This window comes from Eretmochelys imbricata, chromosome 11 (assembly GCF_965152235.1).
Source record: "Eretmochelys imbricata isolate rEreImb1 chromosome 11, rEreImb1.hap1, whole genome shotgun sequence".
NCBI lineage: Eukaryota > Metazoa > Chordata > Testudines > Cheloniidae > Eretmochelys > Eretmochelys imbricata.
This window is the reverse complement of record NC_135582.1, coordinates 73,139,123-73,157,615: the sequence shown is the minus strand read 5'-3', so window position 1 is coordinate 73,157,615 and position 18,493 is coordinate 73,139,123.

Genomic DNA, 18,493 nt, shown 5'->3' with positions numbered 1-18,493 from the left:
TTTCCCCATCACTTTAGTTTCCAAGAACTGGCTCTTCAGCCCATTGAAGTCAATGGGAGAATTGACTTCTAGGGGCTCTGCAGCAGTTGCTAAATGCTTTAGAGTCATTAGTTTTCTGGAAACTCGGATCTTTCACTGTAGATTAACTGTCTGTTCCTGTTTCATCTTCTGTGCTGTGATGTACCCTAACACGGAGCATGTTGTGTCTGTCGTCTCTCCTTACGTTAGCCCACATGTGATGAGATGTGAAGGAGGCAGTCACTGTGCTGCTGCTGCCTCCCATCACCAGGGATCAGCTGGATGGTCTGGAAAGATCAAAGAAATGTCAGATTTCAGTGGCTCTGAAAATCGCTATTATCCATGAAAAGATTAGCTAAGAATAACACGGGACCTTCAAAACAGTTAGGATCCAGTTTAGACAGTGTACCGTGCCAGTGCAGGTGGTGTCAAGATCTCCAAACCTGTACGTTCCTCAAGTTTTTCTAGGGAAGAAAGGCTGAAATTCAACCCTGCCTGTTTTCCAGCTGTTAAAAGCACCTCTTGTAGTCAGGAATTTGCTCCCTCTCCTGGTATAAACATGTGACTTGCCACACATTCTGGTCTTCATCATTTTGAGTCATGCTTACTGTTAAACAGGTGCAACATCCGTCTTCAGTAGGAATTGTACGAATAGATCATAGAATCATAGACTCATAGAATATCAGGGTTGGAAGGGACCTCAGGAGTCATCTAGTCCAACCCCCTGCTCAAAGCAGGACCAATCCCCAACTAAATCATCCCAGCCAGGGCTTTGTCAAGCCTGACCTTAAAAAATATCTAAGGAAGGAGATTCCACCACCTCCCTAGGTAACGCATTCCAGGGTTTCACCACCCTCCTAGTGAAAAAGTTTTTCCTAATATCCAACCTAAACCTCCCCCACTGCAACTTGAGACCATTACTCCTTGTTCTGTCATCAGCTACCACTGAGAACAGTCTAGATCCATCCCCTTTGGAACCCCCTTTCAGGTAGTTGAAAGCAGCTATCAAATCCCCCCTCATTCTTCTCTTCCGCAGACTAAACAATCCCAGTTCCTTCAGCCTCTCCTCATAAATCATGTGTTCCAGTCCCCTAATCATTTTTGTTGCCCTCCGCTGGACTCTTTCCAATTTTGCCACATCCTTCTTGTAGTGTGGGGCCCAAAACTGGACACAGTACTCCAGATGAGGCCTCACCAATGTCGAATAGAGGGGAACGATCACGTCCCTCGATCTGCTGGCAATGCCCCTACCTATACGATCTAAGGGCAGAGTGGTCCCAGTTTTGTAAGCACTGTTATTTGTGCCTTTTGAGTACTTTTTTCAGATGAGTTGTAAAACTCATTTGTGTCCACTAACAATTCCACGTCACTTCCAGCCAGGTGGTGAGAATTCTTTCATTTCTTTGTATGTATTGAGCAAAATCTTGCCCACCACTGCATTAGTGTGTTGGTGAATCGTGCCCCCCACAGCAATAGGCAGGACTAGAAAACACTGCTCAAGTGAGCAGTAGTTTTAAATGAGCAGTAGGTTGCAAGATGAGACAGTACCCCAGCTGGTACCCCCCAATCTTCAAGGGGTATGATTTGCTATCTTGGGGATGTCAAGTGCTAGGTACAGCTGGGCAGGAAATGATTTTCCTATCCTGCGAGAATTTGCAAGATTTTGAAAAATGTTCTCATCTCAAATCAGGACTGTAACAGGGTAGCTTGCCTGAGGGGCTGGAGAGCCTGCAGCTAAGCCAACCCTGATTACAGGATGCGCCCCACCTGAGAGGTATCTGGTCATTCCTGGAGTCAGGTTTAAGTGCTGGTTTACGATGCGCAGTGAGGACAGGGCGGGGAATGCACCTAATGCAGGATAATATTTAGTTTTTTCATCTGAGGAACGGGGGGGAATAAACATGGGGAAATAGTTTTACTTTGTGTAATGACCCATCCACTCCCAGTCTCTATTCAAGCCTAAGTTAATTGTATCCAGTTTGCAAATTAATTCCAATTCAGCAGTCTCTCGTTGGAGTCTGTTTTTGAAGTCTTTTTGTTCTAATATTGCGACTTTTAGGTCTGTAATCAAGTGAGCAGAGAGATTGAGGTGTTCTCCGACTGGTTTATGAATGTTATAATTCTTGACATCTGATTTGTGTCCATTTATTCTTTTACGTAGAGACTGTCCAGTTTGACCAATGTACATGGCAGAGGGGCATTGCTGGCACCTGATGGCATATATCACATTGGTAGATGTGCAGGTGAACGAGCCTCTGATAGTGTGGCTGATGTGATTAGGCCCTGTGATGGTGTCCCCTGAATAGATATGTGGACGCAGCTGGCAACGGACTTTGTTGCAAGGATAGGTTCCTGGGTTAGTGGTTCTGTTGTGTGGTATGTGGTTGCTGGTGAGTATTTGCTTCAGGTTGGGGGGCTGTCTGTAAGCAAGGACTGGCCTGTCTCCCAAGGTCTGTGAGAGTGATGGGTCGTCCTTCAGGATAGGTTGTAGATCCTTGATGATGTGTTGGAGAGGTTTTAGTTGGGGGCTGAAGGTGATGGCTAGTGGTGTTCCATTATTTTCTTTGCTGGGCCTGTCCTGTAGTAGGTGACTTCTGGGTACTCCTCTGGCTTTGTCAATCTGTTTCTTCACTTCCGCAGGTGGGTATTGTAGTTGTAAGAATGCTTGATAGAGATCTTGTAGGTGTTTGTCTCTGTCTGAGGGGTTGGAGCAAATGCGGTTGTATCATAGAGCTTGGCTGTAGACAATGGATCGTGTGGTGTGATCTGGGTGAAAGCTGGAGGCATGTAGGTAGGAATAGCGGTCAGTAGGTTTCCGGTATAGGGTGGTGTTTATGTGACCATCGCTTATTAGCACTGTAGTGTCCAGGAAGTGGATCTCTTGTGTGGACTGGTCCAGGCTGAGGTTGATGGTGGGATGGAAATTGTTGAAATCATGGTGGAATTCCTCAAGGGCTTCTTTTCCATGGATCAAGATGATGAAGATGTCAATATAGCACAAGCAGAGTAGGGGCATTAGGGGACGAGAGCTGAGGAAGCATTGTTCCAAGTCAGCCACAAAAATGTTGGCATACTGTGGGGCCATGCGGGTACCCATAGCAGTGCTGCTGGTTTGAAGGTATACATTGTCCCCAAATGTGAAATAGTTATGGGTGAGAACAAAGTCACAAAGTTCAGCCACCAGGTTTGCCGTGACATTATCGGGGATACTGTTCCTGACAGCGTGTAGTCCATCTTTGTGTGGAATGTTCGTGTAGAGGGCTTCTACATCCATAGTGGCCAGGATGTCACTGCTATGGGTACCTGCATGGGTTTTTTTAGGGTTTTTCCCCCCACAAGATTCTACAACGTACATTTCAGCTTTTTGCTGTAAATGGGTCTCTTTTACACAACGACACAAGCGCTAGCTATTTTTTTTTTTATTTAAGAGACATACAGCTCCTTGAAAACAAACCAAGATGCTCCATTAAAACTTTTAGTTCACTTAAGGGCCAAAGGCCTGTTAACAGAAACACAGATGGTCACAAAGCCCTTTTCAATAGATTTTTTTTTTTTTTAATTTACAGGTACCAAGTTTTATATTGCATGTTTGGCCCCTCACCATTCTCTAACTTTAATCCTTTTAGATTTCTTACAAATAGTCTTTATTTTTAAAGCAGGGTTCTGGAACTTTTTGTGCGGACCAGACAGTCAATATAACGCTGTAAGCAGGCATCTTCCGGTTTGGTCATTTTCTTTAAAACACGGTCAGGGTCCCCACTGAATTGTACAGCATTTATCAAGGTCACCCCTTGCGCTAAATGTTCTTGAGTTAAGCACAGACATTGCGTAGCATAACCTGTGGAAATCACAGTTTTTAATAAGCTTTCCAAACACAGCTCAGCACACAGGCCCCGGAGCTTGCAATTTAAATCCATTGAAGTCCAAGTCACACAGTCATGGTGCCATTGGCCTGGCGCATCTATGACACAGCCCTCACAATCTTAGAAAAGCTTTTCTCTAAGACAGTGTTTAAGGACAGCATAAACAGCAACACATACAATAGTCTGTGTGACTTGTTTACACTCACAACGTGGCACTGGCTCAGTTAGTTCCATCCTAAGCTTCCTCCTAAACTCCTCATAGCCGTGATCCTTGGAGTCCTTTTCAACAATTTGTATCGGCGTTGAGCAAAAACAAGGTGGGCCCGGTTCATCTTCACTGTTTGATGCAACGCTGTCCAGGGCCTCCGGGTCCTCTAGAAAGCCATCGTCGAGCTGTCAAGAGATTTTCAGAAAAGAAACAAGTGTAAGTTCCTACTGCTTTTTTTGAATTTACACAATTCCAGTTCCTAACCCCATTACACACATACACACACACACACAAATCCTCTAACATTACTTCTAAATCGTTCATTTACCTAAGTGATGTCTTTTCTGTTCACCTTGTCTGCCAGTGACTCCCCTGAGCTGCGTATTCATTTACTTGAATTTATATAAACTATCATGTAATCCTATATACATATATATATATATATACACACACACACACTCTACAAAAGTGTACAATGGTACACAAAGGTACAATGACAAATATATGTATAATCCTGACCAAAGCTCATATTATTGACCACCAACTAAGTGCAAGAGGTGGCCCCCTTTATAATATCACCCAAAGGTCATCAAAGCACAATTCTGAACCCCACCCCTCAATCATGGCCCTGGGCCTGACGTTCACAGGCCCACCATAAAGGACTAAAAACAGTTGGAAAATAAAATCTATCCATTGCTCATACAAGGGAATGTGCAGACTAAGGGACAGATGGGATATGAATGTATGGATGGTAAAGTAAGGTGACCACATAACAGTGTTTAGCCCACTGGGTCATCTTCAGTTCATGCATCATGCTTTTTTGGGACGATGGGTAAACACCCTCCACATAAAAACACAAAAAATGGGGGAAAGTAGTTGAAAGAGAGAGCCAGAAGCATGGGCCTGGTGCAAGGCCTGAGGCCTGAACCAAAGTCAGCAAAAGTTATGCTCTGAGCAACAGTCAGGTCCTGTCAAGAGCAGTGCTCGCTGACAAGTCAGCATCCAGCACATGAACTCAGCACTAGTACTGGTAGCATTGCTAAAGCACACTGAATATGTAAATACATTCCAGCAGGCCAGCACAAGAACAGCCCGATGAAACACACAATAAAATGGTTTGACAAAATTGATGAACGGAGATATTTTGTCGGAAACGTCATGAGTAAAGGAACAAAGACAGGTGGTATATAGGGATGTTTTGTCTGAAACATCAGGAGAAGAGTACAAGGGGAGGTAACAAACATGTCATGAAGCACGTAACATGATACGTAAGTTGTTTATCCCAGGTTGTTTGTCTCAATCTACAAATGTTGGGATACCTCACTTTAACTGTTTGTCTGGCCTAGGGGACAGTGGAAAGTCCCGCCACTGGCTGAGCTGGTCCATTGTCACTGACATACATGAGTTAGTGTACCTGTAACCATTGAGCCAGGGCATTAGCACCATGCCTTCACTTCTAAAGGAGTCTGTGGTTATTGGGCAGTTTGACTGGAACCTGCTGTATGGGCTATCTGTCCAGAGCCAGTGCAGCCCACAGAAAGAACACATGCATACAGTCGAACATCTGACAACACTCACACAGCTGGAACCTTTGTCAGCCAAGCAGATGTCGCCTTGGGAAAGGCCGGGGAAAATGAGAACTGGCATCTATTCTGCCAAACTCCACTGCTGTGTTCTGGAGAAGAGCCCAGGTCCTGCGCTAGGATCTAGCCATGATTTAGTTGGGGATTGGTCCTGCTTTGAGTAGGAGGTTGGACTAGATGACCTCCTGAGGACCCTTTCAACTCTGATATTCTATGATTCTATGTCAAGTTTTTCCATGCTGTGATCTCTTTCACTTTTGGGGCGGTTGTTTTTTTCCTTTTCTCTTCTTTTTCTGTGGATGTATTTCACCCTCCCCTCCATTAACCTTTTCCATCACTTGGCCAGAAAGAAGTACAGCGCCCCCATCAATACGAGTCCAAACCAAGCGCAGTTATAATAACCATTCATCACTTATCATTGGGAAGCAGTAGTGTTGCCTTCCTTGCAGTCCTGCATTCCTAACACCAGATGGTGCTGTGCAAAGGTATAAACAGCAACATTCCTTGCATGACCCAAAATGGAGTCCCACAGCCCCTACAAGGCATAGTGGCCTCTTCTTGCTCCAGGGAAAACTACCACAAAGAAATCCCTGCAGTAAGAAAAACCAACTCTCCATCATCTGTGATAAGGCCAATATGGCCAATCCCCAGTATTCAAAACTCACGTGGCAGACCTCAAAAAAATCATGAGATTGCCTTAAAAATCAGATATTTTTAAAATAATTAATGTGTGGTTCCTTTTTCTTTGCCTTCTGCTTTTTGAGCCTTTTGCTTACTCTTGGGTCCATTATCAACTTGTTTGTGGAGCCAACAAGGGCCAGAAACTTACTTTAAAAATAAAAACCTGAGATTGCCATGTACTCAGATGATTCCAGAACCTGGGGGTTGAGGAAAACCACCAAAATATCACCAGAGTTGGCAGGGCAATTGGACAAAGGAAGGAAGAAACCAGCTCTGCAGGAGGGGGTCTCCATCTGTCTTCCACTAGGGACTCTACATCAGTTGGGGGTTGTACTACAAGAATCAACCATTTAACAGATTTTCCCCTTGGATTGCCATAGAAATTTCAACATGAAATTTCAGCCACCTCTGCTCTCTTTAGTCTCAGGGGGTGAAATTCACTAGCAAAAGATCTATGCATCACTAAAATCTTACACAAATTATGAACCCTGTCAGGGGGTGGGAAAGCTGTTGCATTAGGGAGGGCTGCCAGTTGGAATCCTGCATTAGACTTTGGACCCTTTCTGTGCTCCTGAGGACACAACCTGGCCCATAACTAACAGATGCTGGGAAATGTTTCTTCTGATTTCTGTTGTCCTTTGACTAATCACAGACCAAGTATTATTCTTCTGCTCCACAGCAGTTCTCAAGTGTACAAAGTCCCAGACTAAGAGGTGGTATAACTGGAGTGCAGTTCCCTTTTGAGCAAGAAGAGTTCAGCCTCTCTAACAGCCCATGGTTGCCACTGGCTATAGGCCTTACTTCCCCATGGAAAAGTCTGGCGCTAAAGCTCTTGGGATGTGTGAGGGCTGTGGCAGGTCCCCAGCGCTGCATTGGGAAGGGGGTTGCAGACTCCATGTGATGACACTACCATGGTGCCATTTCTTTAAAAAGCAAACAGGCCTGGATTGAAATGTATAGTAAGCCTAAAGCTGCTTTTTTTTCTTTTCTTTTCTTTTGTTAACTGTGAAGATTTGATCTGCCTGGCAACACAACACCAGACGTTGGGCAGTGGTGAATGAATTCATGACTTATTCATCTGAGCTTCACAGAGCGCATTTCACAGCTCATTCCTTCCTGCTTCTGGAGCTCCCTTGCAAATGAAAAAGCTGCGAGCTAATCATCTGCACATGACAGGATGGTTTTCCTTGCTTTCCTATGGGGTGGAAGGGAGTCAGGGTCTTCCTTGGTTCCATACAGTGGGAGCAACTGGGAATGGCAGCACTTCTGATATGTCCCTCCATTTCTCTCTGCTTGCATAACTGTTCTGTTATGCCCACTTCAATCATTCATGCACATGCAGTGCTGCTTCTGCTGTCTTTAAAAAAGGGAAGAAGGAGGATCCTGGGAACTACAGGCCAGTCAGCCTCACCTCAGTCCCTGGAAAAATCATGGAGCAGGTCCTCAAAGAATCAATCCTGATGCACTTGCATGAGACGAAAGTGATCAGGAACAGCCAGCATGGATTCACCAAGGGAAGGTCATGCCTGACTAATCTAATCGCCTTTTATGATGAGATTACTGGTTCTGTGGATGAAGGGAAAGCAGTGGATGTATTGTTTCTTGACTTTAGCAAAGCTTTTGACACGGTCTCCCACAGTATTCTTGTCAGCAAGTTAAGGAAGTATGGGCTGGATGAATGCACTATAAGGTGGGTAGAAAGCTGGCTAGATTGTCGGGCTCAACGGGTAGTGATCAATGGCTCCATGTCTAGTTGGCAGCCGGTTTCAAGTGGAGTGCCCCAAGGGTCGGTCCTGGGGCCGGTTTTGTTCAATATCTTCATAAATGATCTGGAGGATGGTGTGGATTGCACTCTCAGCAAATTTGCGGATGATACTAAACTGGGAGGAGTGGTAGATACGCTGGAGGGGAGGGATAGGATACAGAAGGACCTAGACAAATTGGAGGATTGGGCCAAAAGAAATCTGATGAGGTTCAATAAGGATAAGTGCAGGGTCCTGCACTTAGGATGGAAGAATCCAATGCACCGCTACAGACTAGGGACCGAATGGCTAGGCAGCAGTTCTGCGGAAAAGGACCTAGGGGTGACAGTGGACGAGAAGCTGGATATGAGTCAGCAGTGTGCCCTTGTTGCCAAGAAGGCCAATGGCATTTTGGGATGTATAAGTAGGGGCATAGCCAGCAGATCGAGGGACGTGATCGTTCCCCTCTATTCGACATTGGTGAGGCCTCATCTGGAGTACTGTGTCCAGTTTTGGGCCCCACACTACAAGAAGGATGTGGATAAATTGGAGAGAGTCCAGCGAAGGGCAACAAAAATGATTAGGGGTCTAGAACACATGACTTATGAGGAGAGGCTGAGGGAGCTGGGATTGTTTAGCCTGCAGAAGAGAAGAATGAGGGGGGATTTGATAGCTGCTTTCAACTACCTGAAAGGGGGTTCCAAAGAGGATGGCTCTAGACTGTTCTCAATGGTAGCAGATGACAGAACGAGGAGTAATGGTCTCAAGTTGCAGTGGGGGAGGTTTAGATTGGATATTAGGAAAAACTTTTTCACTAGGAGGGTGGTGAAACACTGGAATGCGTTACCTAGGGAGGTGGTAGAATCTCCTTCCTTAGAGGTTTTTAAGGTCAGGCTTGACAAAGCCCTGGCTGGGATGATTTAACTGGGAATTGGTCCTGCTTCGAGCAGGGGGTTGGACTAGATGACCTTCAGGGGTCCCTTCCAACCCTGATATTCTATGATTCTATGATTCTATGAGGGCCGACCTGGGCTGACATCCTGCTATTCGTGAACTTCTTTGAAAGACAGCTGTTCATAACATCAGCAGATGTCAGCCAATTGGCTATCACCAACCTCCTTTTCCCCTCCCCCTCATAAAACAGTGTCACTACAAAGGTGACATTCACTTAAAGACATCTAGGTCAAGACACAGGGACCTGCATGTAGGCAGACTCTCTCAAAGAGGAACACCATAGCACAGGGGTGGGCAAATTTTTGGCCCGAGGGCCACATCAGGGTTGTGCAACTGTATGGAGGGCTGGGTAGGGAAGGCTATGCCTCCCCAAACAGCCTGGCCCCTGCCCCCTATCCACCCCCTCCCACTTCCCGCCCCCCTTTTAACCCCCAAGCCATCCAACCTCCCCTGCTCCTTGACTCCTGACTGCCCCCTCCCAGGACCCCTACCCCAACCACCCCCCCGGACCCCACCCCATATCCAACCCCCTCCCCCGCTCCCTGTCTCCTAACTGCCACGACCCCTGTCCACACCCCTGGCCCTAACTGCCCCCCGGGACCCCACCCCCTATACAACTCCCCCCTGCTCCCCGTCCCCTGACTGACTCCCCCAAACTTCCAACCCATCCAACCGCCCCCTGCTCCCTTTCCCCTGATTGCCCCCCGGGACTCCCCACTCCCTGCCCCCTTACCACACTGGAGCTAGCCACGCTGCCGTGCTGCCCGGCAGAAGTGGTGGGCCAGAGCCCTGGTGGCGCATCGTCCTGAGGCTGCGGGGGAGGGAGAACAGCGGGAGAGGGGCCGAGGACTAGCCTCCCCAGTCGGGAGCTGAGGGGCCTGGCAGGATGGTCCTGTAGGCCAGATGTGGCCACGGGCTGTAGTTTGCCCACCTCTGCCATAGCATGTAACTCCAATGAAGTCTCCAGTCTCATCTCACCTATGGGAGCTCACTGCACAGTTGCTTGGCAATACCTCTCTTGAATGTGGTGGGAGCTTGGCAAGGGGAAGGTATTTAGGTGGAGGCAGTATTGTCCAGTGGCCTGAGAGGTAGGTGACTTGGGTTCTATGCCCATCTTTACCATGGGCCAGCCGTGTGACCTTGGGCAAATCACTTTACCTCTCTGTGCATCTGTTTCTCCTCCCACCCTTTCTCTGTGTTCTCTATTTAGGTGGAAAGATCTTCAGGGCAGGGAATGACACCCATACTATATATTTGTACAGCATTAGCACAGTGGACCTTGATCTCAGTTGGTGACTCTAGCCATTACTATAATATTAATGGTAATAATATCAAGAATTCTAATTTTGCAGTGATCTGATGCCAGATACTTGCTTAAAGGCTATCTCGCTGCTCTCTCAGGCTTTTTCCAGTCGATTATTCTGGAGGCTACTATGCATTTTCTGGAGGGAATAAGGAAATTACTAAATAGTTGATCACTGTAAAGCAAACTATCTAATCCTTTAATCATTCTTGTGGGTCTTCTCGGACCCTTCTCCAATTTAGCAACATCCTTCTTAAATTGTGAACAGAAAAACTGGACCCAGTATTCCAGCAATGGTCACACCACTGCCAAATACAGAGGTAAAATAACTCGCTACTCCTACTCAAGATTTCCCTATTTATGCATCCAGGTTTTGGCCACAGCATCACACTAGGATCCCATGTTCAGCTGATTATCCATCATGACCCCAAGTCTTTTTCTGTCACTGCTTCCCAGTATAGAGTCCCTCGTCCTGTAAGTATGGCCTACATTCTTTGTGCCTAGATGTATAAATTTAAATTTAGCTGTATTAAAACATATATTGTTTACCAAGTGATCTAGATCACTCTGTCAATGAGCTATCATCTTCATTATTTAACACTCCCCCAATTTTTGAGTCATCTGCAAACTTTATGACTGTATGTTTTCTTCCGTCATTGATCAAAATGTTAGCTAGCATAGGGTCAAGAACCTATCCATGTGGGACCCCACTGGAAACATACCCGCCTGATGATTCCCAATTTACAGATACCTTTTGAGACCTATCAATTAGCCATCTTTTAATCCATTTAATATGTGCCATGTTAATTTTATATCACTGGAGTTTTTTAATCAAAATGTTGTGAGGTACCAAGTCAAACACCTTACAGAAGTCTAAGTCAACACTATTACCTTTATCAACCAAACTTGTCATCTCATCAAAAAAGATATCAAATTAGTTTGACAGATCTATTTTCCATAAACCTAGGTTGATTGTCATTAATTATATTACTGTCCTTTAATTCTATTTTAATATATCTGAGCACCTCATAATCTTTAATGTATTTATCTTCACAACACCCCTGTGAGGCAGGGCAGTGCTCTTATGTCCATTTTACAGATCAGGAACACAGACAGAGAGAGATTAAATGAGGGCCAAGGTCATATCAGATGTTTGTGGCAAAGCAAGGACTTCAACCTCCGTTCCCAACTAGCACCTTAACCACAGGGCCATCCTTCCCATTTAGGAATGCTAGGGGCATGTCCTACTGATGGAGGCCCCAGTCTCAGCCTCAAGGAGCAAAGGGGATTTTCAAAGGTCCAAATAGGCATTAGTGCCCAGGTCATGCTGATTTCCAATGGGAGCTGGTCACCAAACTCCCATCTGTGCCTATGACAATCTCTCTCCAGTTCAGTGGGAGTTGGGTACTTCCTGAAAGTCTGAGGCCAAATTACTACACTGATTGTTAGCTGAGATTGCTGTGGTTTCCCTTCCCCATTTGACAAAGATTTGGAGAACAGTTTCTGTCAAGTTTCCTTCCCCATTCTGAACTCTAGGGTATAGATGTGGGGACCTGCATGAAAGACCCTCTAAGCTTATTTTTACCAGCTTAGGTTAAAAACTTCCTCAAGGTACAAACTTTTCCTTGTCCTTGAACCCTATGCTGCCACCACCAAGCATGTTAAACAAATAACAGGGAAAGAGCCCACTTGGAGATGTCTTCCCCACAAAATATCCCCCCAAGCCCTACACCCCCTTTCTGGGGTAGGCTTGATAAAAATCCTTACCAATTTGCATAGGTGAACACAGACCCAAACCCTTGGATCTTAAGAACAATGAAAAAGCAATCAGGTTCTTAAAAGAAGAATTTTAATTAAAGTAAAAGAATCACCTCTGTAAAATCAGGTTGGTAAATACCTTACAGGGTAATCAGATTCAAAACATAGAGAATCCCTCTAGGCAAAACCTTAAGTTACAAAAAGACACAAAACCAGGAATTCCATTCAGCACAGCTTATTTACCAGACATTTAAACAAAAGGAAATCTAACGCATTTCTAGCTAACTTAGTAACAAGTTTGAATACTCCATTCCTGTTCTGATCCCGGCAAAAGCATCACACAGACAGACAGACCCTTTGTTCCCCCCGACCCCCACCCAGCTTTGAAAGTATCTTGTCTCCTCATTGGTCATTTTGGTCAGGTGCCAGCGAGGTTATCTTAACTTCTTAACCCTTTACAGGTGAAAGGGTTTTGTCTCTGGCCAGGAGGGATTTTATAGCACTGTATACAGAAAGGTGGTTACCCTTCCCTTTATATTCATGACAGTTTCCAAAGCCAAACTGAATCTTTTCCTTAAGTTACATAATTGAAATGCTTGTGGTCTAGCTACATTTCTGATCCTTAAAATCTCAACATCTAATCTAGCTAGGTCATGGACTAACATCTTAACAAACTTTTCATAAAACTCTGATATCAAGGAATCCCTGTTGAGGTTACAGGGACAAACCATCCCAATGTGTCGAAAGAATAGTAAATATGGCAGGCGACCAGCTTGGCTTAATGGTGAAATCCTAGCGGATCTTAAACATAAAAAAGAAGCTTACAAGAAGTGGAAGGTTGGACATATGACCAGGGAAGAGTATAAAAATATTGCTCGGGCATGTAGGAATGAAATCAGGAGGGCCAAATCGCACCTGGAGCTGCAGCTAGCGAGAGATGTCAAGAGTAACAAGAAGGGTTTCTTCAGGTATGTTGGCAACAAGAAGAAAGCCAAGGAAAGTGTGGGCCCCTTCATGAATGAGGGAGGCAACCTAGTGACAGAGGATGTGGAAAAAGCTAATGTACTCAATGCTTTTTTTGCCTCTGTCTTCACGAACAAGGTCAGCTCCCAGACTGCTGCGCTGGGCAGCACAACATGGGGAATAGATGGCCAGCCCTCTGTGGAGAAGGAGGTGGTTAGGGACTATTTAGAAAAACTGGACGTGCACAAGTCCATGGGGCCGGACGAGTTGCATCCGAGAGTGCTAAAGGAATTGGCGGCTGTGATTGCAGAGCCATTGGCCATTATCTTTGAAAACTCGTGGCGAATGGGGGAAGTCCCGGATGACTGGAAAAAGGCTAATGTAGTGCCCATCTTTAAAAAAGGGAAGAAGGAGGATACTGGGAACTACAGGCCAGTCAGCCTCACCTCAGTCCCTGGGAAAATCATGGAGCAGGTCCTCAAGGAATCAATTCTGAAGCACTTAGAGGAGAGGAAAGTGATCAGGAACAGTCAGCATGGATTCACCAAAGGAAGGTCATGCCTGACTAATCTAATCGCCTTCTATGATGAGATTACTGGTTCTGTGGATGAAGGGAAAGCAGTGGATGTATTGTTTCTTGACTTTAGCAAAGCTTTTGACACGGTCTCCCACAGTATTCTTGTCAGCAAGTTAAAGAAGTATGGGCTGGATGAATGCACTATAAGGTGGGTAGAAAGTTGGCTAGACTGTTGGGCTCAACGCGCAGTGATCAATGGCTCCATGTCTAGTTGGCAGCCGGTGTCAAGTGGAGTGCCCCAAGGGTCCTGGGGCCGGTTTTGTTCAATATCTTCATAAATGATCTGGAAGATGGTGTGGATTGCACTCTCAGCAAATTTGCGGATGATACTAAACTGGGAGGAGTGGTAGATACGCTGGAGGGTAGGGATAGGATACAGAGGGACCTAGACAAATTGGAGGATTGGGCCAAAAGAAATCTGATGAGGTTCAATAAGGATAAGTGCAGGGTCCTGCACTTAGGACGGAAGAATCCCATGCACAGCTACAGACTAGGGACCGAATGGCTAGGCAGCAGTTCTGCAGAAAAGGACCTAGGGGTGACAGTGGACAAGAAGCTGGATATGAGCCAGCAGTGTGCCCTTGTTGCCAAGAAGGCCAATGGCATTTTGGGATGTATAAGTAGGGGCATAGCCAGCAGATCGAGGGACGTGATCGTCCCCCACTATTTGACACTGGTGAGGCCTCATCTGGAGTACTGTGTCCAGTTTTGGGCCCCACACTACAAGAAGGATGTGGATAAATTGGAGAGAGTCCAGCGAAGGGCAACAAAAATGATTAGGGGTCTGGAACACATGACTTATGAGGAGAGGCTGAGGGAACTGGGATTGTTTAGTCTGCGGAAGAGAAGAATGAGGGGGGTTTTGATAGCTGCTTTCAACTACCTGAGAGGTGGTTCCAGAGAGGATGGTTCTAGACTATTCTCAGTGGTAGAAGAGGACAGGACAAGGAGTAATGGTCTCAAGTTGCAGTGGGGGAGGTTTAGGTTGGATATTAGGAAAAACTTTTTCACTAGGAGGGTGGTGAAACACTGGAATGCGTTACCTAGGGAGGTGGTAGAATCTCCTTCCTTAGAAGTTTTTAAGGTCAGGCTTGACAAAGCCCTTACTGGGATGATTTAATTGGGGATTGTTCCTGCTTTGAGGAGGGGGTTGGACTAGATGACCTCCTGAGGTCCCTTCCAACCCTGATATTCTATAATTCTATGATTCTATATCAGCTCATCTGACCTGAGGAATTTTTGCTGAGATCTTTCTAATAACAGTAGCAACTTCTGCTTAGCCCCTTGGGCAACTACTAATTGCATTTCCTCCAGAGAATGTATCCTTGGAATCTACAAACAGCTTTCGAAACCCCTTTGGGTTTCTTAGTGTAAGCAGAGTCAGGATGAGCTCCACGCTGACATCTGGTGGTGAGGTGTGGCAAGTTGTGGAAAAGAACTTCAGGGGCTAGTCTCATTTGCATAGGCACACCCACCCCGCCTAGAATGAGGCCATAGCGGCCCAAATGGTCACTTTGGCTGCTGTGGGATCTCCAGTGTCTCTGTTATTGGGGCAGGAAGAATAAATTGTTATTACCCTGATTATGGGAATCAAGGACAGTGGAACTGTACTTGGCCTTTTGTATGATGGAGGGACTCACCATCAACTAAGTAGCACTCGCTAGGCAAGGGATATGGGTTCCAAAGCTCTGTGAACTGAGAGAGGCTTGTGGCAGGTATTAGTACTTGGTGGTGTGGGTCCCTTTGTGAGGGCATGAAACACCAATTGCACCTCTGTCTCTCTCCACTGTGGAATGTCAGAGCTAATTTTGGGTCTATTTTGAGTCTTGCTATGGGTACTGTGCTGAATTCACTTTGGTCTTATGGTGCACCAGCACTAAGATTCCCACTATTACAAGCTGAAATCACTGAGAGCTGTGTCAAGTAGGGGGGAGCCTGAAGATCTAGAGTGCAGTGGTGCTGTTCGTGGATAGGCTGGCGGAGTGTTTGTGAGACGGCGAGTGGAGCTGAGCTGTGCAGAGCAGAGCCGTTCGTGAGACAGCGGAGCGGAGCCCTGTGCAGCTGTGGGGCAGTCAGCTTCAGGTCATGTAAGGTGCCCCTTACCTCTTCCCCCCCGGCACATTTTTACCCAGACTGGGGAGTAACACTCTGCAGATGAACTTTTGAACTCTGGGGCTGGACTTTTTGGACTTTGGGTGATTTTTGGATTGCTGGACTCGAGAGATTTGGGTTGTGGGACTCAAGAACCCGAGGGAAAGGACGTGGCCCAATTTGCTGGGGTGGCTCTTTGCTCATGGTTTGGTTAACGAACACTAGTTGTGGTGTTTTCCCAATTTAATGCTGATGTTGTTTACCTCATGTTATTAAAGATTCTCTGCTACACCAAGTCTCTGTGCTTGCGAGAGGGGAAGTATTGCCTCTTTGAGGCACCTAGGGGGTGTGTAAGATTTTCCCAGGTGACTGGGTGGGGGCTCAAGCCAGTTTTGCATTTGCTTTGATGAGAGGGAACCCCTGTGTACTGAACCCGGCCCTTGCTGCTATCAACTTCGCCTGGCAGAAGGGTTACATCAGAAATGAAGATTTCTTTTTATCCTTACCTTCTTTTCTCTTTAATACCTTGGTATTCTAGGCTGTCCTTAGCAAGCATTTATTTTAAAGTTATCTGCTTGAAAGCTGATGACTGTTACTCTCATTTAGGACTCTGTTCAGCAAATTCAATGAGGTTTCTGTTCCATAGAACCCCTCCCCTGCAAACCACACCATTTAGTTTCTCTTTTGTGTCATAGAAACAGGAAGATTTAGAGAGGACCTGGATGCATCAGGCCCTGTAATTATCCTATATAATGTTACTAATCCTACTATACTGATTTGGGGGCAGACAACCACATGCAGTACCTTTTGGGATTGCACTACTCCATAGTGGAGGGTTGTTGCATTCCCTCAGGAACTAAAATGTCTGGGGGCTGCTTGATGCAGAAGCCCAAAGCTGGCTATGCAGATACCCAACCCTTTGAGGTGTGACCTCCTGAACTCTAGGGTACAGATGTGGGGACCTGCATGAAAAACCTCCTAAGCTTATCTTTACCAGCTTAGGTCAAAACTTCCCCAAGGTACAAAATATTCCACCCGTTGTCCTTGGACTGGCCGCTACCACCACCAAACTAATACTGGTTACTGGGGAAGAGCTGTTTGGACGCGTCCTTCCCCCCAAAATACTTCCCAAAACCTTGCACCCCACTTCCTGGACAAGGTTTGGTAAAAAGCCTCACCAATTTGCCTAGGTGACTACAGACCCAGACCCTTGGATCTTAAGAACAATGAACAATCCTCCCAACACTTGCACCCCCCCTTTCCTGGGAAATGTTGGATAAAAAGCCTCACCAATTTGCATAGGTGACCACAGACCCAAACCCTTGGATCTGAGAACAATGAAAAAGCATTCAGTTTCTTACAAGAAGACTTTTAATAAAAATAGAAGTAAATAGAAATAAAGAAATCCCCCCTGTAAAATCAGGATGGTAGATATCTTACAGGGTAATTAGATTCAAAAACATAGAGAACCCCTCTAGGCAAAACCTTAAGTTACAAAAAAGATACACAGACAGAAATAGTTATTCTATTCAGCACAATTCTTTTCTCAGCCATTTAAAGAAATCATAATCTAACACATACCTAGCTAGATTACTTACTAAAAGTTCTAAGACTCCATTCCTGGTCTATCCCCGACAAAGACCAGCATATAGACAGACACAGACCCTTTGTTTCTCTCCCTCCTCCCAGCTTTTGAAAGTATCTTGTCTCCTCATTGGTCATTTTGGTCAGGTGCCAGCGAGGTTACCTTTAGCTTCTTAACCCTTTACAGGTGAGAGGAGCTTTCCCCTAGCCAGGAGGGATTTCAAAGGGGTTTACCCTTCCCTTTATATTTATGACAGGGGCAATGACTAGTTTTACCTGGAAAGCAAAGCAAGAGCTTGGGTATAAAGGCACAACCTCAGGGCCTGCCTTTAGATCAGTGATTCTTAACCTGGGGTGCATGCATGACATGCCAGATTTTTTCAGAAGGTAAATCATTGAAAACACAAATTAAGCACAGGCATTTAAGTACAACTACTTTGTTTCATCAACCCTATGTATTTATTAACATTATACATTTTTTAATGATTACTGTAATATACAAACAAAAATATATCTAGGTTTAAAGAACTGACCTACTTCAACAATTTTTATAAGGGGTGCAAGAACATATTTTGAGAACCAAAGGGGTGCAGGCTGCAGTAAAGGTTAAGAACCACTGCTTTAGATTGAACCAATGGACCTGACCTTTGGCCCAAGGCGGGACCCAACCCTAAGAAAGACTGGAACCTGGCAAGGTCTCCATAGGACTGATGGGGAACTACTGGTAATGGCTTTCAATCCTGTTTTGGGGTTCTGTGTTTTTTTTCTGTACGTTTTTATCTTTGAATACATGTACTGTGCTCTAGAAGTGCTGTGTGGTCACTGGTAAATCGCTGCCATTGTCCCCGGAGTGAAGCTAAAGAGGGGGGGCTGGACATTTGTCAGACCTGCTTGGGGAGAATCACGGTGAGTGCTAGGTGACTGCGGCCTAAAATCCATGGTGGGAAGGAATTGGGACGTGGGTCCCTTCCCAGAGAGAGCTGATGTCTAGAGAAGACCATGGAGGCAGGCTACAGTTGCTAATAGCCTGAAACTGATAGTACAGTATGACCAGATGGAGACTGCAGTGAGCTGGGAATCAGGCTGTATCTCAGTGACTCTGTTTGCCCTCCCATTATTTTAGCTTGTCCACTTTTTGATAAATTCTTCAAGGCAGAGACTGTCTCTT